Here is an 8,213-nt window from a genome sequence, read left to right on the forward strand (position 1 = left end):
TATATCTCTTACTTTGTATATATCTCGACTATTTATACCTACAATAGAAGAAATATAATCCGTAAGGGCATCTTTAGCAATACAAGCCATTTTAAAGTCAAATTTTAGCCAAAGTAGCTAAAAAGTTATTTTGGCTAGCCACTTTCGAAATATGTTTATAGCAGTGCTCTCTACTTTAGCTAATTTTGAGTTTATATTATTTTTTAAATGAAGATTAAATAGTTTAAATGTATTTATAAATTACATAAAATAATTCAAAATGAATGCTTTAAATAATAGAGAGCTTAATCTCGCTCTCTATATTTAGGAGCGAGATAGCTAAAAGTTATAATAGAGAGTCATTTAGGAGCTAAAAGTTAAACATGCTCTCTAAAATAGCTAAATAGCTAAATAGCCAAAATAGAGAGTCTGCTAAAGATGCTCTAAACTTATATCTCTTACTTAGGTACATATCTCGATTATAGCTAGTAATCAAAAAACATTAATCCGTAAATGTATATCTCTTACTTAGGTACGTATCTCTTATTTATGGTATACCTACAATAGAGGAAATCCTTAAATTTATATCTCTTACTTAGGTTATACGTATCTTTTAGCTAGAATGTTTTGGTGAACTTTTTTTTGTACCTTCTAGTTAGGTTGATTTTCCATCTCTATTTGCTAATTTTATAATACTAATTATATTTTGAATTACTTTTGAATTATTGCAGGTTAATCATGCGTTCAAAATTCAAATTGAAAAAAAAAATGCTAAAAAACAATTAATTTTTTTCTACATTTAACTCAAGGGGAAAAATGGGCATGAAAATATAATGACAATTGTCAATGGACCATTTATAGATTGATAATGAAAATGGGCATGACTCATTCATGGATTGATAATAAAATTACCTTTGAATTATTGCAGGTTAATCATGCGTTCAAAATTCAAATTGAAAAAAAAAATGCTAAAAAACAATTAATTTTTTTCTACATTTAACTCAAGGGGAAAAATGAGCATGAAAATATAATGACAATTGTCAATGGACCATTCATAGATTGATAATGAAAATGGGCATGACTCATTCATGGATTGCTAATAAAATTACCTATGGACTGCATCCATTATGACGAAATGAAATTGGACTTATATTCAAAAACCTCTTATAATAATAATTAGGGAGGTTCTATTCATACCTCTAAAATTGGTATTTAGACCTCCTCACTTAATAGACCTCCAACTTACTTTTACAAATAACCAATATGCTATCTACACCTCCCTAATTTTCCCATAATACCCATCATCCAATAATATCAATAAAAACTTTTTTTTAGAGTGTTCTATTCATATACCTCCAAAATCGGTAGTTAGACCTCCATCAATTTTTGAACGTTTCACAATATTATTTTACTCTTGATATAACTAAGCTGAAAAAAAAAAAAAAAATCTTTCAATTGATAGCTCTAAAGTCTATATAGTTGAAGAAAAAAGATTTTGGAAGCTACGTATGTATAATCGTGGAAACAGCAACGGAATTGCTTCAGTCCATTCCAAAGCAAGTCTCTGGAAATTGGTTGACTTGATTGGCAAAATTTGGAAAATGGTTCTTTCTTCATTGATTACTAGTCTCTGTCTTACATTATGATAGAAGTTGACCCAGCACAACTTATATGACTATTGCTGGGGATGCGTAATTGCGTATATGACTAGTCTCGGTTTTGTACAATCATTCTTTGTTTCTCTCCGTTTTGAATGAAGGGAGCTTCTATTCATATCTCCAAAATTGGTATTTAGACCTTCAACTTACTTTTACAAATAACCAATATGCTATCTACACCTCTCTAATTTTCCCATAATACCCATCATCCAATAATATCAATAAAAACTTTTTTTTAGAGTGTTCTATTCATATACCTCCAAAATCGGTAGTTAGACCTCCATCAATTTTTGAACGTTTCACAATATTATTTTACTCTTGATATAACTAAGCTGGAAAAAAAAAAATCTTTCAATTGATAGCTCTCCCCCCCTCTGCTTATTGTTGTATTTTGTAGGCATACACATCTTTAGAGGCTAAGAGCAGTTCATTTTTTCAACTTCCTAAGATTCCCTCGTTTCATATATTAGCTCAAACAGTACGCTCCAATAGATGAGTATGATTTTAAGCGAAAGTGGTCTGTTGGTGTTTTGGTTAGAGAATATTGCATATCCGAAATTGACTCGAGGAACTGCAAAGTAAGGAACTGGTCTGTTAATTTCTCCGCTGCTTGGTAAGGATGAAGATCATAACAAAAACAAAAGGGAAAAAATGGCATGAGGATGAATATTTGTTGATTTCATACCTCTAAAAGGGAAAAGACTTTTTTTAATTTTTGTTTTTTCTCTTTTGTGTCTTTATTGGTAATTTGACATGAGTTGACAAAGTCAACTATCACTTGAAAAAAGAAAGAGGCCCAAATGCCAATTTTAGAGGTATGAATAGAATCTCCCTAATAATAATTATTTTCTTTTCAAAAAAAAAAATTATTATTATTATTTTTTTATTTTTATTTTTATTTTTTTTGAGAGATCATACTATGAATGAGTCTATGAAAAGAGTCATCATTGATTTAAAGAAAGAGACTTCTTTAGATAGTTACTTCTTTCTCAAGTGTAATTTGTGTCCACTTAAAAAGTAAAATACACTCTGATTATCGAAAATCCTAATATATTATGCACATAATTTATCTTAGTTTCAAGCAATGCATATTTGACAAGTGGTAGATATAGGGTTGCTTATCTTGGGAAAGTTCATTTAACATTGATGAAACCAACAAAAGTAAATGTATGGATGCTATTACCACTTGTAAATGCATGAAAATTTACTTAAAATTCTTAAACCACGTACACATTATCCTGAGTGAGTCAACCACTGAAACCCACTATAGCTACACGCCATCACGCCTTTTGTTACCACCATCTGTCATGTCATCTTTTGTTAAGGAGATGAGAAGCCTAACAATCCAAAGAAAAAGCTCCTGAAGCAACCGACTCAAAAGTTATCCCTTGCCAATGATTCTTCATTCCATGCGAAAAGTAGTCGTTGTACTCGTACCAAACTTGCATAACACATGAGTAGGGATGGCAATTGGGCGGGTTGGGGATGGAGATCACAATACCTTCCCCATCCCCAAGTTCATTCTTTGCTCCATCCCCTCCCCAATCCTCAATAAAAATTATCGGGGATTCCCCATCCCCATCCCCATTGGAGATAAGGCTTTTATACCCGCTCGGATCTCTAATAAGTATTTAATTTATCAAATATTTTTTTTTATTATTAAAAATTAAAATCAAAACAACATAAATTCCTAATTTTTAAATACATACTAAAATATATCTCAATCTTACAAAACATATGTTTTAATATAAAGTTAAACAACAACAAAAATTAAGGCACAAAAATATATATATTCTTTAATTAAAAAAGAAAGAAGAGAAACTATTATTGGGGAGGGTTAATATATGAGTAAAACCCTATGATTGGGGCAGATAAAATCAACTGTTCCAAGCAAAAAAAACTGCGGTAGAAATCCTTACGGATTTCTTCATTTTTGATCTAGCAATGCCACGCCTCTTCTGTTAGGGGTCTAAGAGGCGACTCTCTACAGGGGTTTGGTTGGGCTGATGGCAGGATCTGTTGTCAGCAATCTTGTTGAAGAGGCAGAGTAGGGGAGACAACATAGCTTTCCAAAGTCGATGCTCGTTAGCTGAAGAGGACAAGCTAGTGCATAGCATGACCACGGTCTGTTGTGCTGTTAGTTTCGAGCTGCAGGAGTTGTAGTTCGTGCAGTCAATATTTCGATCTGGTGCAGGTGTGGTGTTTGCACGGCTTGGGTCTTGGCTTTGATAGCTGGTGGGCAGACCTTCGGATTGACAACTTAATGTCATGCTGGAAGGCCCGGCCACCGGAAAAGCTTGGTGGTGGCAGCTATGGCTTGGCAAAAGCAGGCTAGAGCTTCTGCTCCCTTTGCTGGGACTTGAGTTGTTTGGCCCTAATTTATGGCCTTATAAGGAGGGTGTCTTGCCACCCTCATTTATCACTTAGTAGTGTGGGTGAGTCTGGCCTAAGAAATAGACATTATTGGGCAGTTGGGTCGATATATGGTCTAGAACCAATCATTTTTGGACCATGACTGCTACGGGAGTTGGTAATTATCTGAAATAAGATTGACATTTTTTCAAGCGGCTTATGGATAAGGAGGTGCTCCTATTTGTTTGCTAGGAAGTGGTTTTCTGTTGGTATACCACAATTGTGTGCCTGGCCAATGGGATGCTAGTCAATGATTTTGCCCTAGAAGACACAAAGTTTCTTTGTTTGTAGGTTCGTTTTCACAAGCGAGCTCATACAGACTTGTAATGAGTAGCATTGCTTAGATAGAAATATTTAAGTGTAAGTAGGCTTTGGCCTTTTGAAAATTGATCTAATAATATTAACCGCTATTTAAAAAAAAATATTATTGAGGCGGATTTGGTGATGACAATCACAATACCATCTCTGCCCCATTCCCAATTAAAAAAATGGGGATCAGGGATATAAGGAGGATCGATATGCCAACTCTGGTAACGCCTTCTTGCTACTCTAAGCCTACTGCTCTGAGTTATATATTGACTTTGATTGTCGAAAGGTCTTAATCCGGTAAGATTTGGATTATGTTTTGCAGGTTGTTTGAGACTTCCTCCGTAGGAACAAATTCTGATGTCTTACAAAAGCTTGTGGCAAAAAACGCCAGATAAAATTAAGAATACAATCAAGATTCCACGATAGGAACCACCACCAATTCCACTGTCACAAGAGATGATACTACCAACACTCGGACATCATAACCAAATCCTACACATAAGTTCAACAAGGCCAAACCAAACTCGAAGAAGCCACAGTGAAAAGACTACGGAGGAGAATAACCAGAAGGAGGGGTACCAAAACCTGCCCGAGAAAGTATGATAATGAAGAATCTCCATAAGCAGCCACCAACCCAAAAGATGAGTGCCGCCGCTGTCCTTCCCATAGAACCCTGGCAGATCTCTAAAGGACTGAATTCGTAGTTATTCCATCGTAACCCTAATTGGTTGCCGACAACTCACATAATCATACGTTAATTACAGTCATACAAATACAAATATACGTGAGACATATACAAGATGCAGCAGCAATTGACTGGGACAAATTAAGAAAGTATAGGAATTATCCTGCTCGTCCAAGTGACTTAACATAAAAGGGACAAATTCCTGACTAGTAGTAGTACGTAGCTAGCCGATCGAAAACTGCACAAATTAAGACAAGTTGCTCATTCGCAATAAGAACAAGACAAATGAGTTCAGATATTTTTCCCCTTTCTAAATGTATAATTATGATTCAACAGGAGCTAGCACACAACAGTACATGCATATAGCAACAAAGATATACGTGACTATATATAAAAATATGCATATGTCACCTGGTGGATCATAATTATATTATGAATCAATGAATGAATGGGTTGGGTTACTGGGTTTCCTAGCTTTCTTAATTAGATTGACCAGGTCACCTTCTCTTCCTCTCATCACTTTGAAGTTTGAAAAGATGCTTTTATCGATTATTCGATTTGGATATTGCATTATTTAAATATTAAGTTTGTTGTCACTTGTTGGGTAAAGCTTTAAAATGTTTACCAGATTTATTGCAAAGAAACAAATTAACGTAGAAGATATAGTTGATCAAGAATGGTCATCTGGAATTGTTTTGCATGATAAACCCCCTGAGTCCTATTATCATCTCATACGTTAATGCTTATGTATTTATGTATGCCTTTTTCCATTTTCGAGTATTATATCCGTAGGTCGATACCAAACCAGGTAAGTGTAACATTGGAAGAATTTCAATCACGAGTATCACTATATTATGTTTATTATGCTTAATTATGGCACAAATTTTCCTTAATAACCATATCATTTTCTCATCGCTAGCTAGCTATTTAGCCTAAGAAAAAAAATTGTAGCTAGCTAGATTCAGTGCACCGATATAAATGAATTGTTAGATTATATTAAATACACTCTTAGGTTATTATCAAAGGTTGAGATCATCTTATAAGTGTTGGATCATTTACACCGTCAGTGCATAGATTAATTTCCAAATAGTGCAATGCGCTACAAGACGATCGGAGATTATCTTTTTGACTTATAAAAAATGCATAGCTAATTAATCAAGTGCCATTAATCAAAGCGCACCCACTCTCTTTCTCTCTTGAAAAGGCTAAGTAGCTAGCTAGCTAGCTACAATCTTTTTTCTTAGGCAAAGGATAGGGACCTTCTTTTATGTAGAGATAGAGATGGATAGGAAGAGAGTGAAAGTGAGAGACAGCAAATAATGCCCAAAAGAACGACTGAAGCATGAAATTGGACTGAAACCAACTGTTATGAGAGAGAAAAAAGACAAAAAATTAAACGAACATCGATTTTAGAAAAACTATATGAAGGCCCTAAAAGTTCCACTAATAACATAAGTTTAATACAAAGATTCAGTTGATGATTGCCCAGTAGTGCCCACCGTTAAATCACTGAATCATTGGCAGATTGTATATAGGAAACAAACAAATTGAAGACAAAGACTCGTTTATTAAAGGCGTTCAAACATGCATTCAAGGCAGGCACTACATAAGAAATAAAATGGCCAAAAAGTATGTGATGATGAGAGGAGGAAAGAAGGTAGATTAAGAGTGATATTTATGGGAAGATAACTTGTTCAACATAACTGAATTTTTTACTTTTATACCCTTAAAATATTAAATAACTTTATATGTATACTGTTATTAAGATAATAGAGTTTGTCAGCTAAAACTAATTTTTTTTACCAATTTAACATTTATATATTAAAATACTATGAAATATAATTAATCAATAGGGATAATATAGTAAATTGCAAAATAAAAAATAATAATAAAAATATAAATAAAAAAAGTAGAAAATGTGGTAGTTCTACGAAAAGTTTTCCCACTACTTTTAACTTATCTCCACACACAAAGTGAGTAGGTCCTGCTAATATTTTCTAATTGTCAAGGATAAAAAAGTCAAAATTAAATAAACAATTAATAATTTTTTTTATTATTTTCAGAAACTAACTACCCACTTCTGCACACCTATAGTGTGTAAACAGGTTCTAGTATTTTAATAAAGGAAAATGTCTTAGAAGTCTAATTTTACCACAGCTATTCCTCTTAATTCCTTGAGTCCCCCCATCCTCCCAAAAAAAAAAAAAAAACACTCTTATCTTCAAACTCCAATCATTCATTTTCCTTCTCCAAAATTATCCAATTATGAAGCCCCCTGCATCACCCTCCCTCCACCAACCACCGTCGCTGCCACTACTGCAACTCCTATGCCAACCACGACGTCCTCACATGTCAGAGACACCACCCTCTCTCTCTCTTCGACACCACAACCCGTTTATCATCCGGCTAAACTTCAAACCTGGCCCTCCGCTCTTACCTTATCACCAATTCGACCTGCTCCTTCACCTCCACTGCCACGTGGACCAGATCCAAAAGAAGAACATCAAGAGCCCTCACCATGGCCTAAATCAAGACTCGAAATTGGTTCGCCACTCACTCTGAATTCATTAGTATCCATACCGGGGTATCGTTTTAAATGCAGTCTTCCAACAATAATTGAAACTTCTAAAAAGTCAAATAGAGCTCCAATTAAAAAGCTCAAAACAGTCGAATCTAGATGTCCCGGAAGCCTGTCACGAATCTCTTCGAGAAAAACCTGAACCACTCAAATTGACGGGTCGCTTCCAATGTGTTTCACTTGTTGCTGTCGATGAAATTGGATTTGAGGAACAAACTTTTTTTAAGGTCAATAATAGTTTTACTGAGCCACAATAACAGTTGAGTAGCTGATGGCTTGTTTCATAATGTGCAGACACAAGATTGGCTAAGAAAGTATGTAGATGTAGCTTTCCTTTGGTAAAATGTGAGTGACATCTGAGCACACAAAGAGAGAGCTCCAAAAAAACTCTAGTCCTTAAAAAAATTACCCTAAATAAAATTTTATTGACTTTCAATAAATAAATTTTTTATTGAAGGTCAATAAACTTTTAGAGGAATGAAACCCACACTCACCTTCTTGTAAACCACACTCTCATTTTCTCTTTTATTCATTTAATTTCTCAAATTATCCCTGTCATCTTCTTATATTTTCCTTGCCACTCGGTCCGTTT

The sequence above is a fragment of the Rosa rugosa genome, chromosome 1 (genome assembly GCF_958449725.1).
Source record: "Rosa rugosa chromosome 1, drRosRugo1.1, whole genome shotgun sequence".
In the NCBI taxonomy this organism is placed as follows: Eukaryota; Viridiplantae; Streptophyta; class Magnoliopsida; order Rosales; family Rosaceae; genus Rosa; species Rosa rugosa.